Below are 21,447 nucleotides of genomic sequence, written 5' to 3'. Positions count from 1 at the left end.
AGTCCCTGAAAGGAGCCCCAACCTCTTTCTAGGCCTGCTTAATTCAACAAGATTGGATGAAGGCCTCATGTGCCTTCATCCAATCCCTCTTTCTCAGTGTTAGAAACTCAGATGTATAAACTAGGCGTCAAATGGCTCCTTAAACCAGGGTTACAGTCACCAAAACAGAAAGCCTAGTTGCCATTTTTGGGCAAGATAGCTCTAAGGTCTTATTTTTCAAATAACGGCCCGACTGTGATTGATTCTCAGTGAAACATCTGGCTAGTTCAGATGACCACTTTGAAGCTAGGTTAAGAGCTTTGAGAACTTAAAGAAGAAAAGTCCTTTGATCCATATGTATTGGCCTATTCTGACCTCTTTTTCTTAATGGTGACTGTTCCTTCTCAGGCTGCGCAGAAAAATCAGTTTGATTCCAGAAATTCATTCCAATTGTACAGATAAAATATAACAGAATTCTGCAGGATGGGGTTTTAGAGTGTGAAAACAACCCAGATCCAATGATCTCCATATGGTGGAGATGTCAGGTGCCAACCTGGCGACCAGGCATCTTCACTTGGTCGCAAGTGGTTGAAAACTAGGTGCAAAACGCGCCTGGCTAATTTCGAACATTGCCTCTTCTAGTAACTCCTAACCTAGTGTTGAATTAAACATTACACTATTAAGACCATTCAGTCAGGTCAAGCATTTCTGATTGTCAGATGGAATGAAACCTCTCCTTCCCCTGTATGCTGTTCTGGGGGGTTTTCCTGATCCCTAAGAGCAGATACAGGGCAGGGAGGACAGCCCCATTGCGCTAGTGCTTCTATATGCAACATACAACTGTGTGTAACATACAGTTGCACCACAAATCCACATTCTTTTCCTCAGGAGTTATGGCCAGTTCAGATTGTATCAAACTCAGGTGCTTGGGTATTAGTGCGCATTATTCATTTTGGCAGTTATTTATGTGTTCATTGCCTGTTTTCTCAGTTTAGATAGGTCTTCCTGGAGTTTTTCACAGTCTCCTAATTAATACAGGTCCTTGAGGGGATTTCATTGCTTGTTTGCCCTTTGTACTTCTTTCTACTGTTTGCTTCCTGTTGTTCAGCCACTTGTTGATCCCCAAGATATTTCCATTTGCCTAACTTGGGCATAGCTTTCCAAAGCTTATGTGCTTGTGAATGATGTTTCCTTGACATCATTGGGGACAGCTGATCAGCCAAGCATCTTCAGCCGGTTCCTTTAAGAAGACACCTTTTCCTGCAGTCTAGAGAGGCTGTGGTCTGTAAGCAAATCAGCAGGTACCATGAAAGTTTTTCTTTCCCCCCCCCCTTTTTAAAGGAAAGTTAAGGATGTGGTGGTGCTTAAATGCCCTGCAATTGCACCAGATCAATGACCAGTCCAGAGGGTGCTTCTTCCTATCGGCCTCTTAAACTCTTACATACTTCGATTAAGTGGTTCAGTTGCTTTTCTTGCTTCTACTCTCCAGTGACAATTCGGTGTTGGGAGGGAGGGAGGGAGCGCGTTCCTCAAACACACATTTTCACCATTGAACTTTGCAACAACAACAACAAAATTCTTGGAAAATAACCCTAAACTTTGCAGAACTACCCTAAACTTTGCAGAACTGGCTCTCGCAGGAACCAAGAAGAGCATTTCTCAATAAATATGTTATATCTTTAAGGTGGTGCTTTTAGAGAGTTCTTGTTCAGCCCATGTGGCCTCTCTTCCTCGGTCCCACCCTCTTCTTCCGCCCCGGATTGTTCATCACATTGCAGAAGAGGAACAAACAGACCTGAAAACTGCAGACACAGCGAGTCCCTGATCTGGATTGGAACCATGGTGGGCGGAGGTAGAGTGGCTTTAATCCACCCTCCCCTGCTCATGCCAGAGCCTTGATCCAAATCAAGCTCCAACACCTGCAACTTGTATGAGGAAAAAAGCTCCCATTTGCTTTAATTGGAGTCCTGCCACCGTAATGTAAATTGCAGATGTGTGTGTGTTTCTGAACAACTAGCTTCAGGGGTGAGGAACTGGTGGCTCTCCAGATGCAGATTGACTCCAACTCCCATAAGCAGTGTTATAAACCCAGATATATAAGCTAGGTACCAAAATGGCACCTTAAACCAAGGTTTATGTTTTGTTGTTTAGTCGTGTCCGACTCTTCGTGACCCCAAGGACCAGAGCACGCAAGGCACTCCTGTCTTGCACTGCCTCCCGCTGTTTGGTCAAACTCATTTTTGTAGCTTCGAGAACACTGTCCAACCATCTTGTCCTCTGTCGTCCCCTTCTCCTTGTGCCCTCCATCTTTCCCAACATCGGGGTCTCTTCCAGGGAGTCTTCTCTTCTCATGAGATGGCCAAAGTATTGGAGCCTCAGCTTCAGGATCTGTCCTTCCAGTGAGCACTCAGGGCTGATTTCCTTCAGAATGGATAGGTTTGGTCTTCTTGCAGTCCGTGGGACTCTCAAGAGTCTCCTTCAGCACCATAATTCAAAAGCATCAGTTCTTCGGCGATCAGCCTTCTTTATGGTCCAGCTCTCACTTCCATACATCACTACTTGGAAAACCATAGCTTTAACTATACGGACCTTTGTTGGCAAGGTGATGTCTCTGCTTTTTAAGATGCTGTCTAGGTTTGTCATTGCTTTTCTCCCAAGAAGCAGGCATTTTTTAATTTCGTGACTACTGTCACCATCTGCAGTGATCATGGAACCCAAGAAAGTAAAATCTCTCACTGCCTCCATTTCTTCCCCTTCTGTTTGCCAGGAGGTGATGGGACCAGTGGCCATGATCTTCGTTTTTTTAATGTTGAGCTTCAGACCATATTTTGCTCTCCTCATTAAAAGGTTCTTTAATTCCTCCTCATTTTCTGCCATCAAGGTTGTGTCATCTGCATATCTGAGGTTGTTGATATTTCTTCCGGTAATCTTAATTCCGGCTTGGGATTCATCCAGTCCAGCCTTTCGCATGATGAATTCTGCATATAAGTTAAATAAGCAGGGAGACAATATACAGCTTTGTTGTACTCCTTTCCCAATTTTGAACCAATCAGTTATTCCATATCCAGTTCTAACTGTAGCTTCTTGTCCCACATACAGATTTTTCAGGAGACAAATGAGGTGATCAGGCACTCCCATTCCTTTAAGAACTTGCCATAGTTTGCTGCGGTCGACACAGTCAAATGCTTTTGCATAGTCAATGAAGCAGAAGTAGATGTTTTTCTGTAACTCTCTAGCTTTCTCCATAATCCAGCGCATGTTTGCAATTTGGTCTCTGGTTCCTCTGCCCCTTTGAAATCCAGCTTGCACTTCTGGGATTTCTTGGTCCACATACAGCTTAAGCCTGTCTTGTAGAAATTTAAGCATAACCTTGCTAGCGTATGAAATGAGCACAATTGTGCGGTAGTTGGAGCATTCTTTGGCACTGCCCTTCTTTGGGATTGGGATATAGACTGATCTTCTCTAATCCTTTGGCCACTGATGAGTTTTCCAAACTTGCTGGCATATTGAGTGTAGCACCTTAACAGCATCATCTTTTAAAATTTTAAATAGTTCAGCTGGAATACCATCACTCCCACTGGCCTTGTTATTAGCAGTGCTTTCTAAGGCCCATTTGACTTCACTCTCCAGGATGTCTGGCTCAAGGTCAGCAACCACACTACTTGGGGTGTACTAAACCAAGGTTAGAGATGCCAAAATGGAATGTCTAGTTGCCATTTTAGGGCAAGATGGCTCTTAGGTCTTTTTTTCTTCTTCAAATAAATATCAGTTAAACATCTGACTAGTTCAGATGACCACCTTCAGCTAAGTTAAGAGCTTTGAGAACTTAAATAAGAAAAGCCCCTTGATCCGGGGACAGTCCACGAATATTTTGGCTTATTCTGACTTCTTTTTCTTACGTGTGACTGCTCCTGCTCAGAAAAAATCATTTTGGTTCCAGAAATTCATTCCAATTGTGCAGATGAAATATAACAGGTAGAATTCTGTGAAAACAGTCCAGATCCAAGGATTCCCAGGCATGCACCTCCAGATGGTGGAGATGTCAGGCGCCATCCTGGCATCCAGGCATCTTCACCTGGTCACAAGTGGTCAAAAGCCAGGTGCAAAACGCTCCTGGCGCCTTGCTAATTTTGAACACTGCCCATCAGCCCAAGGTGACATGGCCAGTGGCCAAGGATAATGAGAATTGTCCACAAGGCATGGAGAACCACATTTTTCCTCCACCTGTGTCCTAAGGGCACTGTCCCAGAGGTGGTGTGCTCTGCATCAGTTGTTGCTTTAACACCAGAGTGGTGGGTGAAGAAATTCTTTGTGTTAATGCTTTTTGCTACAAGAGCGAACAAACTTCATTACAGTCTTCACCGTTCTTGAAGCTTGAGCCCTGATTCCTTGCTGCTGAGAGATCCACAGCGTGGAGAAGATAATGAAGGTGTTTTTCAAGCCTGGAGTACCAGCGAGCACTGTAGTCTCTGAACTGAAATCTTCTTGTTCGTTCTGAAGAACCTCTTGACGATTCACTTAACTTGTACCTGAGGACAAATATGTGTTCTGAAGCATGAGCTGAAGGAGTTTATACCTTGACATTCATCACCTTCCTAAATATATAACAGCGCCTAATTAGGAATTCATGCCTAATGAGGAATTAGTGTTTCTGGTGGTTGGGATGGGGGGTGGAAATCAAGCAGGAAGTTTTCAGATACAATTAGCATTTACGGTCCCTCAAGGTTGACACAGATACACGTAAGAAGAAAGGAAAGCACCAGTTTATGGAAATCTAGAAACAAGAGGTACCAATATCCAAATGGGATAGAATCGCTGTAACACTTAACGCAGACGAGCCTTTGAAGAGCTAAGTCACTTGAATGCATGAACCAAATGCAAGGCTGGGAAGAAGCCCCCTTGAAGCGTTTTGTAAGCTCCATCTGTGCGACGTGCATCTGCTCCAGAACCTTCAAATCGAGCAAGTGACTGAATAGTTTGCTGGTAGCTTTCCATTTTAATCTGTTAAAAGGAACGGAAGAGGATGTGCAATTCAGCAAGAGGCGAGCGATATGCTCCTGCCTACTTTCTCTGACGTCTTCTGAGATTAGGTTGGTATCAGCCATGTTTGGGTCTTTCTCTGCTGTGGAGTCCGCTCTGTGGAATCGCCTGCCAAGCAAAAACACTTGCAGATGGATATTTATGCCTGTCCCGGCTTACATTTTGTGATGCTTTGATGGCTGTCCTGGAATTGTTCTATTTGTTCTGAGTTTGTTGTCATTATTTTTGATTATGTACTTAGCTTCAGTTTGGGGATTAAGCACACACACACACACACACACACACACACACACACAGTGTGTTAATGATTAGTTGGCCGCCTTGAGTTTCCTTGCAAAAAATTGGGAATAAGATAGTATCTTTTACGATAATGCAATTAACAACACAAATTGGCAATCCAGATTATAATTCCTCTAAAGGAATGCTGAAACCCCACCAGCAATCACATTGTTTCAATAGATACTCAAGTGTGTAAGTTAAACAACTATTGTAGGGAAATCTTAAGCCTTTTCTGTTTACGGAGGTCTAGATGGTGGTGGTGATTATGTGGGACAGTTGATTTCTCTCCCTACGAAATACTTACATCCAATATCTATATGCCACCAAGCCCTCCCTTACTTAAAACAATTAAAATAAGCAATTTATGTTTTATAGAAACAGTTGTTTAATTTTTCCACCAAAGATAAAGCTGAAAATAGCAGCACTTTAAAAACAGTAAGCATCCTGCTCACAGAGTTCATAATAAAAAAAATTGAAATAAGCTTTTAAGGTTTGTATAAAACTAATAAAGACGGAGCCCAACTCACCCATCCATTGGACGAGCCCCACAGATAGAGCCTTTTCAGTGTTGGCTCCATATCTAGATTGTTGAAGTTTGATGGAGGGCCTTGAAGCAAGTAAGGATACACATTCTTGCTAGGTCTCCACTACGATCAAGCAAAGGATATCAAAACAATATTGAATAACTGTAGCTGGCTGCTGCTAAGTGACTAACACTCAGTTTTTATAGCTGCAAGGGAAGAAAATAATGGGAGTCTCTTAGGTACATTGAATTGGACCCATTAGTATTGTCCACACTTTTTGGCAGTGGCTCTCCAGGGCTTCAGGCTCTGGGGACCCATCAGTACCTGTGTATGTCAGCTCACATGGTCATGATGGAGCCAGAATTTCATTTATAAGTTTATAAATTAAAAATAAAATAAAATCAGTTTGCATTCTGTAGCAGGAGGCCAGAATGTGTTCTAATAAATATTTCAGAATGACTAATTGCTGCAATGTTTTTATAACTCTGAGCCCGGCTTCGGCTGGGGAGGGCGGGATATAAATAAAATTTTATTTTTATTTGTATTATTTTAAAAAATTCTGCGTAAAGTTTATCCCATTATTAAAATGAAAATACTTAATGATTGCCTAGGAGGAAAAAATGTGACGGCCTGAATGTTTATCGGATTCAGAGTCCTGGCAAAATGTAGAGCCCAGATTGTTCAACGTTCCTGCAAGAGCTTCTTTCGCTCAGTTTGGATGACCACAGGCTAACCACAAGCAATGATCAGGAAGCAAAGTAGAATTGTATCTGCTTGCCTACTAGATCCATCTGTGGACACCACCTTTGGGCTTCCTGTATATCTATGTCTAAACGTAATATTTGCGTAAGCTCCATATAATTGACAGTGGAATGGACTCTCCTTCACTGGAGATTTTAAAGCAGAGGTTGGATGGCCGTCTGCCATGGATGCTTTAGTTGAGATTACTGCATTTCAGGGGGTTGGACTTGATGACCCTAAGCACCCTTTCCAACACTACAATTCTATGGTTCTATAATAAATAAGATGTGTAGCTCAAAACTATGCTGTCAATTGTCGGTAGACGCTTCGGTATTGGAGCCAAATATTTTCCCCTACGTTTCATTGGATTTGACCCGTGTAGGTAGTAGCAGTCAGAAGAGAGAAATGTTTATAGGGAATGTAGTCTCAATATTTGTGTACACACTTTGGAAAGATGCGGCGTATGCCCAAATTTCTATTTATTGTCTGCCTTTGAGGCTTGCTTTATAGCTTGTGCATATTAATAGCAGGCAGTTAAAGCGAGCTTTGCGGGTTCGTCTCCCAGCAGGAAACCCCTGGGTGTTTAAATTTCCAATAGAAACAGGACCAAGTTCTCCAGCAGTAGTACATAATGTATTTATCACTCGGAAACGTGGAGTGGGGCCTTGCATCATGCTTTGCCACTCTGCAGTAATGGATAGCCTCTTCTAGTGCAGGTGGAAGGTCCTAGTACCTTTTCAAGCCCGTTGTTTGTTTATGTTATGGCAATCGGGGAACCTCAGCGCAGGCAAACTACCTTTCTTTTGTAGCAGCTGAGCGCTACTTTACTCTTCCAGTATTGCAGTCTTATGAAAAGAAAATGACGTGTATTTAACAAGAAGCCCAGTTTACTATATTTGTGGAGCTGAATGGCCTATACAGTGGTAACTCTGGTTACAAACTTAATTCCTTCCGGAAGTCCACCTGCCTTGCCCCACCCTCTAGTCTCTGCTTCTCAATTTGAATTGCATTATTTTATGTACTGTGGCTTGCTGTTGTTTTACTGATTATAGTTTAGAAATTATTTATTGTAACTGTTGAGTGGATTTCTGTTTAATTTTTATATGTTGTTATTATTTAATACTATTCTAATGATGGTTGAATGTTGCTTTTTTGATGTAGGTTGCCTATTTTAAAGTTTTATTATCACATTTTTGTATTGCATTAGATTGTTATAGGATGTACATTTTTTGTTTCTTCAGCTTGTAAACCGCCTTGAGTATTGTAAGATAGAAAGACGTTATACAAATTAAAAAATGATGATGATGATGAGGTCCGTTCTTAATCTGAAACCGTTCTTAACCTGAGGTACCACTTTAGCCAAAGGGGCCTCCTGCTGCTGCCGCAGTACGATTTCTGTTCTCATCCTGAGGTAAAGTTCTTAACCTGAGGTGCTACTTCTGGCTTAGCGGAGTCTGTAACCCAAGGTATTTATAACCCGAGGTACCACTGTATAGCTCAGTGCTTCTGACTGGCCGCAGCCCTCCAAGGATTCAGACGGGGTCTAACCGACCCTTACCTTGAGATGTTGAGGACTGAACCAAGCACATGTTTTTACCACTGAGCCATGGCCCTTCTGGAAGGCAGGAAGAATGGAGTTAGGGCTGCGGCAGAATTTCCAAGTCTGTAAGACTTCTAAGTGTCTTAAAAGGCAGAGTTGGATGTTACAAATGGCACATTGCTACTCCCTGCCAAATGATGAGATCCATGTTGAATTCCCGACTTCCTTGCCTGCTGTCTCCATGTAAAGCATGGCATTGGCTTAGTGTTACGTGCAAACCAGGTCAAACAAGGAAGCATGCTGGGAAAAATTGTGGCTGCTTTGCTCCTTTCCCTTGCTGCTGATGCCACGCTTCTGGGAGCTAAGCCATTGTTTGGCCTAGTGTTTACATTGGAACCCGGGCTTGTAATACTACTACTACTACTAATACACCACCCATCTGGCTGGGTTTCCCCAGCCACTCTGGGTGGCTTCCAACAAAATATTAAAATACAATAAAACATCAGACATTAAAAACTCCCCTAAACAGGGCTGCCTTCAGATGTCTTCTAAAAGTCTGGTAGTTGTTGTTCTCTTTGACATCTGGTGGGAGAGCGTTCCACAGGGCGCCACTACCAAGAAGGCCCTCTGCCTGGTTCCCTGTAACTTCGCTTCTCGCAGTGAGGGAACTGCCAGAAGGCCCTCGGAGCTGGACCTCAATGTGCGGGCTGAACGATGGGGGTGGAGACGCTCCTTCAGGTATACTGGGCTGAGGCCATTTACGGCTTTAAAGGCCAGCACCAACACTTTGAATTGTGCTTGGAAATGTACTAGGAGTCTTTCAAGACTGATGTTATGTGGTCTCAGCAACCGCTCCCAGTCACCAGTTTAGCTGCCGTATTCTGGATTAGATGTAGTTTCTGGGTCACCTTCAAAGGTAGCCCCACGTAGAGCGCATTGCAGTAGTCCAAGCGGGAGATAACCAGAGCATGCACCACTCTGGCGAGACAGTCCGCGGGCAAGTAGGGTCTCAGCCTGCATACCAGATGGAGCTGGTAGACAGCTGCCCTGGACACAGAAATGACATGTACCTCCATGGACAGCTGTGAGTCCAAAATGACTCCCAGGCTGTGTACCTGGTCCTTCAGGGGCACAGTTACCCCATTCAGGACCAGGGAGTCCCCTACACCTGCCCGCCCCTGTCCCCCCAAAACAGTACTTCCGTCTTGTAAGGTTTCAACTCCAATCTGTTAGCCGCCATCCATCCTCCAACTGCCTCCAGGCACTCAAACAGGACCTTCACTGCCTTCACTGGTTCTGATTTAAAAGAGACGTACCTAGTCCAAGCCCATTCAGTTCTGGAATATTTGCCAGACATGGGGCTCAAACGCATGACCTTGAGATAAAGAATCTCATGCTCTACCGAGTCGTCTAACTCAGCAAACCAGATGTCACCAAGGTTTGCTTTTGGCTGGGAGGTGGTGTGTGTGTGTGGAGATTAGCCACCCCTGTTGGAGAGCCTAGCTCTGTCTTAAAAACTGCTCTCTTAAACTTCGGGCTGTGCTAAAATCGGATCATTTTGAAGTATAAAATTCATCTTATTCTGTTGTGCATGGTCCCATGTGAGGGCGAGGGCCTGGAATTTGGCCAGTAAATACTTGAATAAAAGGTACACACACATATATATATGTATATATATTTAAACAACCACCTTTTTTCTTCTTCGCCAGGCAACTTTGTGGAATATGTGATTGGTGAGAGAACTGTAGTGTAAACTATTCCATCTGGCTGCTAATTAAAAATGTTCCTACGAGGTTAACTATGTCCCGGTGAATGAAGCTTGCTGAGGGTTTCTCATTTGGAATCAGAGTTGCCCCAGGCTGTCGGATCTCATCCCCCATTATCACTGTAGGCCCTATATGGCTTCAAGTATTCAGCAAATGCATCACGTTTCATCTGGTTGCGCCAGGAGGTGCTCAAAGGCTCCTGTTTGGACATTTTGATAATGTCTCCTTTGTTTGCTTGCCACAGACAAAACATTTATTTCTGTTTTTATTTTTAGAGCGGGGTTTTGCTTGCTAATATGAAGAGTTTTATTTGGCTGTAAAAACCAAGTGTTGGTGTAGTTTTTCAACAGGTTAAACCAGAGCTTTTCATGTTGGTGACACACTTTTAAAGACATGCATCATTTCGCGACACAGTAATTCACTTTTACTAGCAAACCAGAGGTTAAACACAGACCCCCCTCTCCCGCCCCGGGAGGAGCGCGGGGAGCGTTCGCACGACACACCTACACACTGCAGCTGACGCACGAACATGTTGTGACACACAATTTGGAAAGCTCTGGGTTAAACTGTTAAGGTGGCATTCAGCATTTGCCAAGAGCAGTCTTTCTCAGTCTTGGGCTCCCAAATATTTTTGGACTATGATTTCCATAATGCATAACCATTGGCTAGGGTGGCTCTGGATAATGGGAGTTCTTTGCTGGATTTCTCTTCATTGCCCTTATAGTTCAGGAGCGCCAACACGGTGCTAGCAGGCAGCTATGTACTTGCAGCCGTCTCCCCTGGTTGACCACAGAATCTCCTGCCCCTGCTAAAATTGGGCATGAATTCAGCGTATACAATAGGTTCAAATTTTGTGATGCCTCCAACCAAAAGCGACATACAAAGATTGCACATATTAGGGGAAAGTATGCATGTATTAGCACATGTGTAAGTGAAAATAACAAATAACAAAAACATTATTTGGAGTGCTTGCAAAAATGCATAGGAGGAACATGCAATAAAATGCAAGCGAATTTTCATGAGGACCTTCAGAGTGGTGCGCAAACCAAATTTAAGGCTGGAAAAATGAGAAACTGAAAATGACATATTAGTCTCTACACTGTAGTGTGTTGTGTTGATCTGGGCACTAGTTGGCAGCATAGTACATGCTCTGCTGGAAGTAAACGGTAATGAGCTTTGTGCTTCTACAGTTGTACGCCTGGGAATTCTGATGGACGCCTGCCTTCAATGTGGTGAAATCCTCCCTACCTCTCGGCAAAGCAATAGCAATTCAGATGATCTGCTTTGCAAATGATTTTCGGGCACATTGTGGTAGGGATCATCCACCTCGGATTGTGGCACGTGAACAGTGCTGTCAAAACGCTTCTGGGTTCAAGAAGCATGTGCACGAAGTTCCTGTTTTGCAGATGTGGATGTAATATGGAAGGGAAGCGCCACCGCTTGGTGTAGGACATTTGCTTTGCATGCAGAAGGTTCGGGTTCAATTCCTGGCATCTTCTAGGTAGGGCTGGGAATATCCCTTGCCCGAAATCCTGTTGCCAGTCACTGTGCTGTAGAAGAAGAAGAGTTTGGATTTGATATCCCGCTTTATCACTACTCTAAGGAGTCTCAAAGCAGCTAACAATCTTTCCCTTCCTCCCCCACAACAAACACTCTGTGAGGTGAGTGGGGCTGAGAGACTTCAGAGAAGTGTGACTGGCCCAAGGTCACCCAGCAGCCGCATGTGGAGGAGCAGGGAATCGAACCCGGTTCCCCAGATTACGAGACTACCGCTCTTAACCACTACACCACACTAGCCCTCAGGCTTTACTGAGCTAGTCGCTGGATTTGGAATAAGGTACCTTCCCATGTTTCCTATGGCAAAATGAACGTGTCAGTAATGGAAAAGCAGTGCGATGCAATTCAGAATTGGTGGTTCTGCTGTGTTCAGTGGAATCGTCTTAAAAATTGATTCAGCCCGGGCTGATCTCAAAGTGGTTACCTCCACATTTTGCTGTGTTCCATATTTCATTAACACAGTGGTGGGTGTCGCTGCGTTCGCAAAGCTGAACATTGTCATAACTACCCCTGTTTTAAAAGTATTGGCCAATACCAGATAATGGACCTTTTGCTTTGCGGCAACATGGAATACCGGGTCAATTTCTTTGTTTGCTGACGAATGTCTTATATAGCACTATTTTGTGCGAGAGAGAGAAACGTGTTAGAGTGAAAAGAAAGAAAGAAAATCTGCTTGGAGCTAAGTAGCGATAAAAATCTGGTTTTTCCTCTTCGCAAATTCTGCTTTGGTCATGCGAAATAGGTATTCCATGAACAATTCAGTGATGAAACACTTCCTGGAGCAGCAAAAAGAGGCTTGGAGGAAGGAATAGAGAGAGACCAGGCCATGGAGATTCCACCCTACTTTGGTAACCTCTGTCCTGACTCAATTTGCAATGCCTTGAAGGTAATCTGCTTAATTATATGGCTCCTGCAAAAGCAGTTTACTGTATACTTGTGTTCCTAAAGCTCTTTCCCATGCTGACTTGATTGTATACCCATCAAGGAAGACTGCAATGCAGTAATTGGTGTGAGCTAGTATTAGACAGTGAAAAGTGCAAGTCTATGGTAACATTTCTCTACTCCTCTGCCTGCCCCTTCCCACTTGCAAAGGAGGGGCAGGCAGGTGTGCAGTTCATGAGTCAGAAAGGTAGAGCCTTGTGTTATGTGCAGGGGAATTTTTGAGGCTTGACTGTTAGGCAAGAAAGTAGAAATACGCTTTTTTCTGTGGAGTTTTGCTACTGCATATCAGGGGCTGCACATGTGTATCTCTCTGGATCTATTTCAGTGCACTGGACTTAAATTCAGCGTATGGGCCTTCACCAGATTTTGTACCAGAACGGTTCTGTTAAACAGTAATGCTTTCTTTTCAGGCCATTTATTGGATTAAGGTAAGATTTGTTCTCTTAGCTGCAGATGATTCCAACTAATGCAAACCATTTTCACGCTACAGGTAGTTCTGCTCCTCTTGATTTGGGATTTGGGATATTATTGCTAGGAACTATAGCATGGGTAGGCAAACTAAGGCCCGGGGGCCGGATCCGGCCCAGTCGCCTTCTAAATCTGGCCCACGGACAATCCGGGAATCAGCGTGTTTTTACACGAGTAGAATGTGCCCTTTTATTTAAACTGCATCTCTGGGTTATTTGTGGGGCATAGGAATTCGTTCATTCCGCGCCCCCCCCCCCCCCAATATAGTCCGGCCCCCCACAAGGTTTGAGGGACAGTGGACTGGCCCCTTGCTGAAAAAGTTTGCTGACCTCTGAACTATAGCTATAAAATGGAGGGATATAGCAACTGCAAATCCATATTTTACCTGTTGCTTGTTTTCCCCATCACTTACCTTTCAAACACATTTCGCAACTTGAGTTGGTCAGAATTCTGAATTTAAACTGAATTGGCCACATGGATGTGAATGGTGCAAACGAAACTTAAAATACTTGGGTGCAGTTTATGTTAATTGTGCTAGGAAATGCGAAGCCATGACTTGCAAACAGTACCTTGGGAAGATTGTGTTTAGGCCATATTAATAAAGATGTTCCTTAGGCATATTAATAAAGATGTTCCTAATGCCTGGGATTTCTGCCTTTGATTTTTATTTTGTGTGCACTTTTGCATTATATACAGGTGTCCCCCTCCCCCCACTTACGCCGGGGTTATGCCTTGGGCCCCTGCGTGTGTAAGTGAAATCGCGTAAAGTGGGGAGCACCCTTCAAATGCCCTCCCTGGTGCTCTGTCACCAATCCCAAACAAAAACACCGTATCTAAAATATCCACAGTTAGAATTGAAGCTCTGGGTCTAGCTGGAAGATGTGTGAGAAGCGGCTTCTGCGCAACCCCACACACCAGCTGATCGCCGGGGAGGCTGAGCAGCCTCAACAAAGTGCCACTGCATCTCTGATCTCTTTGGGGATCCCTCTGCCCTCATCAACACCCTCTTTGGGTTCCAGGGAGGTTCTCCTTGCAAGCCACAAGGACTCTCCCTCTCTCTCCCAGCATTTCCAAGTTTGAATTGAATTATTTATTCCTGGCACTGTGCATTTATACGGCCGTTCACACGCTTGTACTTCATTGGACAGTATACAGCCTTGTGCTCAGGAAGAGGAAGGGGAAAAGTGAGGTTTACTGACTCGCCTTTCTCCTACAACCCTCCACACCTGGTTCTGGAGGGTCCCCCAACTCTCTGGAGCTCATATTTTGGGTGGTGGTGCTGAGATCACTCTTTAATCTTGAGTCTAAATGGAGGCAATGTCAAAGTGTATCGAAGGAGGGTTCTCCATTGTGTTATCCTTCTCTGACTGCGACAGCTTCTGGTGGAGACTGTGCCTCTAGCAGGATTTGTACACGGGGCATCTTGAAATGTTTTCGAAAGCATAGCATGTTTTATTTATTTTGGATTTAGAAATCTGATTCCTCCCTCAAAAACCTTTGGGGAAAACAGCAACCTCTTTATGTCAGGGTTGGGGAATCTCCGCCACCCCCTATTGAGGGCCACATTCTGTGTTGTCCACTGCCCTGGGATCTATGGACATAGGGCGGTATACAAATTTAATTAATAGTACAGTGGTACCTCGGGTTACAGACGCTTCAGGTTACAGACTCCGCTAACCCAGAAATAGTACCTCGGGTTAAGAACTTTACCTCAGGATGAGAACAGAAATCGTACTGCAGCGGGAGGCCCCATTAGCTAAAGTGGTACCTCAGGTTAAGAACAGTTTCAGGTTAAGAACGGACCTCCAGAATTAAGTTCTTAACCCGAGGTACCACTGTAATAATAAATTGATTTAGGATAATCTGTTGGGGAGCAACTTACTACCACCCATTTATCTCTCTCTGCGTACCAGACACTTTTCTCTCCTTATCTCCTCACTGAGTGGGCTGCCAAGGGACACACAAGTCTCTCTTGCAGAAGTTTGCCCTCTGATTTCTTACCAAGGAGTTCCCCCTTCCATTGCACCATTTGTTCCGCCCTCTCCCACATTTTGTTCTCCTCTTGTCCCCCGTCTCTTCCTCTAGTCACCCACACGTGCGCGAAATTAGGCCGAAGGCCACAGCTTGCCCACCCTTGCTCCATGACGGTATCAAGGAAATCCACACAGGAAGTATATTAATATAATTTATTTCACGACAGCTACACCTCCTTTGCCAATTAACTTGTCTTTTAACACTGTCTCATTTAGTAATTATGGAAACGTTAACAGAAATTGCTGATTTGTATGGGTGAAATAGCCCCGCAGATTTTCTGCGAGATTCAGCCTGTTAACGTTTTACCGAGGGAATAATTGCTTCACACACGTTTCTTAAGATTTGAAGAGCAGGTTCAGGGAAAGGAGGAGGTGGTTACCTGATAATGTTGGATCATTAGGCAGTGGGGGGTGAAGTTGGATTACTTCTCAAGCAATGGAACTGGGGCTAACCAGTTTTGGATCTCCAACCCAGCCTCCTTGCTTATTTGCTTATACAAAAAAATTAATCTTGGTTATTTGAAGAAATCCTGATTACCACCAGCTAAAATAGACGTAGCTGCTGAGGCAGTGCATTTATTACCATCTATTTCCATAGCCTCTGCTATGCTGTAATGACTTGCAGGATAAAAAATGGCGGGTGTCCTCTGGGTACCTTTTGATCTGGCAGCTTCCCAGTTAGAAGCTGCTACTTATATGCATCCCAAATATCTTTAGCGTCCTTGTACAGCTTCTTGTAATACCACCAGACAAATCGCTGTCAGTAGAAATCCCTGTGGACCCTCCAGTGATGCTAACTATATTGCAAGAGCAGCTTACGTAGGGCTTCATGTCTTAATTTCTTTCTTTTTCTTTTTCTTTTTTTTAAAAACTTATTAAATGCCAAACGGCTATTAATGCATTTTATTTTAAAGTTCCTTGGCTTCAAAAACCAGTTGGCAACTGATTCCATTATCCCATTAGTGTTTGCCAACAGCGACTTCTGGATCTGAAGATGGCAAAAGATTTCTATAAATAAAACTTAAGTTTTCTGACTTCGTGACGTGGTCAGAGCAATCCGACCTTCCTGAGTAGGGGAGATTTGTTGTGGAGCCACTGTCCTGTCTAGAGCCTTGTTCCCTGGCACAGCTTGTGTAGGTTGGGGGCAGGTAGGAAAGAGAAGGGCGTGTGTTGGTGGATTTGCCACCCAATTCCATTGGGTTTTCTTGAAATATCCTACCTGTCCACTCCTTGCTGTTCTTCACATGAACTACTAGCAGCCTTGTACCTGGCATTGCTCGGGAATTCTGAGACACCGAAAAACCAGTGCAGTTTTGAAAAGTCTGCCATCTTGGTTCAAAATGGTGCCCAGTGGTGTTCATAAATGAAAACCTGTTCCTTGATCACAGGAGCAGTTCTGCAAAATTTGGGTACATCTTAAAAGGTGACCAGTACATAGTCAGCAGACAAAAGACTTCACGAAATCTGCTATTTCTCTTTTTTTTTGGATGTGTGAAGAGGTACCATTGGGAAAACTGAGAGGTAGGAGGTAATAGATCATATCCTTCCATCTGGCAGAGAGCCTCTAAAAGGTCACCCCCCCCCCGCTACATAGAGGAACGTGGTGTTCTCCTTCTTAAAGGAGCCATAGCTGCTTTGGTGCCATCAGGAGCAAATAATTTTAATAATTCAATTTCTAGTCCACTGTTCATTGATACACAATCCTACAGCGGGTTGCATCATGGAACCTACACAAAGGATTACAACCACAAAGAGCATTGCAATGTAAAAGTTAAAACATCAGATTTTGTAAACACTGTGAGTAATACTACAGGCGGTTTATTGGTTTACAGCTGGCTGCATTGCATTAACCCCCTGCAAAGACTTGAGCTCTTTGCTTACATTCCAGTGTCAGCTAACGCTGTTGCAACCCATATCTTTGAGGGGAGGGCATTCCATAGCTGGGGTGCTGCTGCTCTGCAGCTTCACCTCAAATCTATTCTCATGTCTAGCAACCAACTCGCTTCATGTTAAGAAGAGGTGCAGAAACCGCCATACTTGATTGTTTGGAAGGGATGGAAATTGAGAGCCAAGAGTGAACAGGGACTTACAGAGAGGAGCAATAGCCGGGACAACTCCTTCATACGAAATTCCCTTTTTGATTAATATTTTGCTAGTTGATAAGTGTGAAATATACTGTGAAATGCAGATTTCAAGATAGATTGATTAATTAATTCAACTATATAATTCATTCAGAGGTGCAAATTAGGGCTCTTTCCCCCACCCCACCCCTACGATAACGTGCTATGTGAAACTCTTCTCTTTTATAATAACCTCCATGTGAGTTTGAAATGAAGAATCATGTAATGTATAGAAAGATAGTTTTTGAAGTTATGGCAGAAAAGCTGTATTAGAGCAGCCTTCCAAGGTGCCTTTCAGATGCTTTGGCCATGGTGAGTGGAGCTGATGAGAGCTGTGGTTCTTGAGGGCACATGTTTGGAGAACGCTGCAATAGAGGACAATCTTCTCTTGTATCTGCCTTTAAAAGGCTTCTACATTTGTCACTCTGTGTCCCTAGACAAGACGTTCTTCTTTTCTGGAACAGGGGTTTTGCAAATTTCATAAGGTCAATTAGATTTGTTCTTGACATTTAAATTATTTTCTGTAATGGATGGGTTTGTTCTGCAATACATGGCCCTTGTTGATCCCCGCGACACATAGGTTTATGTGTGCTACAATGCAAAGGTGTTCTAAATTCAGACTGACAACCCTTACAGCACAATCCTGTACAGCTCTACTCAGTAGTAAGTCCCATTGAGTTCATTGGTAAGACTGAAATGTTCCACTTTACTTCTGAACTAACCAGAGTTGCCTGTGGTTTCTGAGCTCTGGGAACCATCATTTGTTTAAACTATGTTTATTGAAAAGTCAGTGAAAAGAAGAAGAAGAAGAAGAAGAGGAGTTTGGATTTGATATCCCACTTTATCACTACCCGAAGGAGTCTCAAAGCGGCTAACATTCTCCTTTCCCTTCCTCCCCCACAACAAACACTCTGTGAGGTGAGTGGGGCTGAGAGACTTCAGAGAAGTGTGACTAGCCCAAGGTCACCCAGCAGCTGCATGTGGAGGAGCAGAGACGCGAACCCGGTTCACCAGATTACGAGTCTACCGCTCTTAACCACTACACCACACTGGCGTAAAAAGGGATTTAGATCTTGCCTTGTTCTCACTAAACCCTAGTTTAAACAAACCACAGTTCACAGAGCTTGGAGGTCACCAGAACTGTATTCTGTTTGAAACTGAAAATAAAACCTTTCTATCTCTCTCTGATTCATGAAAAAGGAGAGTGGAACACACAAGCTGTAGGCTCTGGCCACCTCACCTCCGCAAGGATATTGTAGAGCTGGAAAAGGTTTAGAAAATGCCATCAAGAATAATCAAGAGGATGAAGAAAGGTTGCAGCATTTGGGACTATTTAGTTTAAAGATAAGGCAAGTAAGAAGCAACATGATAAGAGTTTATAAAAACTTATAATGACATGAAGAAAATTTAATAGAGAAAGGTTTTTCTCATAGCAGTAGAACTTGTGGACATCCAATGAAGTTGAACATCAGAAGATTAAGGGGAGTTGAAAGAAAGTACCTCCTCATAGTCATAGTCATACTATGGAATGTGCTCCCCAGGAGACGGTGATGGCCACCAACTTGGGATGACATTAAAAGAGGATTGGACAAATTCATGGAGGAGGAGTGGGCTATCAGTGGTTATACTCTACCACCCCAGTTGGAGGCAACAATGCTTCTGAACACCCGTTGCTGGAAACCACAGGAGGGGAGAATTCTCTTGTGCTCATGTTCTGCTCGCTTGTTTCCTGCAGGCATCTGGTTGACCACTGTGAGAACAGGGTGTTAGACTAGATGGGCCATTGGCCTGATCCAGCAGGCTGTTCTTACGTTTCAGCAGAAGCATTCGTAGAGCAACAATACTTCTCAGTTGGGCTTCATAGAATTATAGTGTTGGAAGGTGCCCATGGGTCATCTTGTCCAACCCCCAGCAATGCACAAATCTCAGCTAAAGCATCCATGATAAATGACCACCCAGCCTCTGCTTTAAAACCTCCAGGGAAGGAGAGTCCACCGCATCTCATGGGCAGTCTGTTCCGCTTCCGAACTGCTCTTACTGTCTGTAATTTCCCCCCAAATGCTTCGTGGGAATCTTCTTTCTTGTAACGAAGCCATTGCCTCAAGTCCTACCCTCAAGAGCAGGAGAAAACAAGTCTGCTCCATCTTCCATAAAGTTATTTGAAGATGGCCATCATATCTCTTCTCAGTCACCTCCTCTCCAGGCTAAACATACCCTTCAACCGTTCCTCATAAGGCTTAGTTTCCAGACCCTTGGTCATCTTGGTTGCCTTCCTCTGCACACTTTCCTGGGTATAACAACAACAACAACAACAATAAATACCTCGCCCATCTGGCTGGGTTTCACCAGCCACTCTGGGCGGCTCCAGTGTGGTGTAGTGGTTAAGAGCGGTAGTCTCGTAATCTGGGGAACCGGGTTCGCGTCTCCACTCCTCCACATGCAGCTGCTGGGTGACCTTGGGCTAGTCACACTTCTTTGAAGTCTCTCAGCCTCACTCACCTCACAGAGTGTTTGTTGTGGGGTGTTTAATATTCTTCCAACAGAATATTAAAATACAGTAGTCTATTAAACATTAAAAGCTTCCCTAAACAGGGCTGCCTTCAGATGTCTTCTAAAAGTCTGGTAGTTGTTTATCTCTTTGACATCTGGTGGGGGGACATTCCACAGGGCCGGTGCCACTACCGAGAAGGCCCTCTGCCTGGTTCCCTGCAGCTTGGCTTCTTGTAGCGAGGGAACCGCCAGAAGGCCCTCGGCGCTGGACCTCAGTGTCCGGGCAGAATGATGGGGGTGGATATGCTCCTTCGGGTAGAAATATCAGTTGATATATATGCTCCCTAAACCTGGTTGTTTTTTTTAAGGAAATATGCAATGAATGGGAATGTAGTTTTCCATTCAGCAGCAAAGCAGCTGATCATATATTCCTGCATTGCAGGGGATTGGACTAGATGACCCTTCTATGATTCTGTCTAGGGTTTACCGAGACCCAATCAATCACCAGGCCCTCTTACTGCTTCTAGGCCACATTTAGGAAAACTATGGTAAAGGCGTTCCAGGTCTAAGTTAAGTGAAATAAATACCTCTTCTTGTCAAAGCAAGTTGAAATAAACGTGTGCTATCTCTACTGTGCTGCTGTCACTGATATATATATATATATATTAAACTACACTTTTCAATAGTAGTACTGCAAGTTTAGTCTAACCCAGTGGAAGGGATCAAGGTTCTCTTTGAAACATTTCAGATGTTTGCTCGCTAGAACGTACTCTTTTCAGTCGAAAAGCTTTGTTCTTTGCAGCCAAAATATTGAAAGGCATCTTGCTGGGAAGGGTGGGTGGAAAGATTACTGCATCCCTTGGAATGAACTATAACCTAAAATGTTGAAGGCAAGGATGTCAAGCTGGGCAATTTATACTTACTAGAAAGTCACCACTGTACCTGCAGCACTAGAGAAACTTATTGCAGGACTAAGTACAAGGAGGCAGCCCAGTTTCTCCCTGTAACACGATTTAAGTGTCTTTCAGAAGTAGCCATTGAACACACACAGAAACCTACAGTATTGTTTTGCTCTTGGCACTGTCTGCTAGAAAAAATGCATTTTTTGTTGTTGGAAGTATCCTCCAAAGGTCATTTAGAATCCCTGGTGCAAAGCCTATGCTATTAAGTCATTTCTGTTGGGGTTTCTGCAGGAAATGCCACTTGGCTAGGGTTTTGGGGAGTGCTCACTGCTGCTGTCTAACCTGCCCTACCCATCTCTTCTCTGCCCCAAAGATAGTTTTCTGGGACCTCGTAACAGGAAGAGATGGGAAAGTGGAGAGTGGTTTGTTCGCGCCCTCCAAGCTGTTTTGAAAGCATTCAAACAAGACTTGTTGAGAAAGCTTAGGCTTTTAAACCTGCATTTCAGTTGAAAGCTGGCAAAGGCTTGATCCTTACCCGGGCAAGCAGAGGTGTGTTTATGCACCCGCAAACATAACAATGTCCTTTCGATTAGGCTTGCAACATTGCATGCTAGCCAGGGCCGGATTTAGGTTTGATGAGGCCCTAAGCTACTGAAGGTAATGGGGCCCTTTATATGTCCAGCTGTCCTTTGTCAACAACAAATTGCTGCTGTTTTTTGTGTTGAATATATACTATATGGTAATTTATGGACCTAATAGGTATCTAAAGCTATTTGCACATGCAGAATGTAGGCACCCTATACAGTACATAGAAATGAGCAAAGCAGTGATATTTTAGGGAGCAGGCTAGCAGGCGGGGCCCATGACTTACATCATAGGAGCATACACAACACAAAATACTGTTGCTGTACGTAGGTTTTATTTTATTTGTTTTTTATCTTATATTTTGGAAATGTACATCCAGGTTTTCCCCCCTTTAAGTTTTTTGCGTCCGCCCAAGAGAGTGGGGCCCTAAGTTATAGCTTGTTTAGTTTATATGTAAATCTGGCACTGATGCTATCCCAAT

At 43.9% G+C, this 21,447-nt stretch overlaps 1 protein-coding gene across 2 annotated transcripts in view; it reads left to right on the top strand.

Annotated features, from left to right (window-relative positions):
- TRAF3 (TNF receptor associated factor 3) overlaps nucleotides 1-21,447 on the top strand; it is an 88,725-nt gene that overhangs the window by 12,348 nt on the left and 54,930 nt on the right. The gene's annotated exons all lie outside the window — the stretch shown is intronic.

The sequence above is a fragment of the Podarcis pityusensis genome, assembly GCF_964106645.2.
Source record: "Podarcis pityusensis genome assembly, chromosome: 1".
NCBI classification, from domain to species: Eukaryota; Metazoa; Chordata; class Lepidosauria; order Squamata; family Lacertidae; genus Podarcis; species Podarcis pityusensis.
Note: the sequence above shows the minus strand (reverse complement) of the source record. Positions and strands in the feature narration are given on the sequence as shown.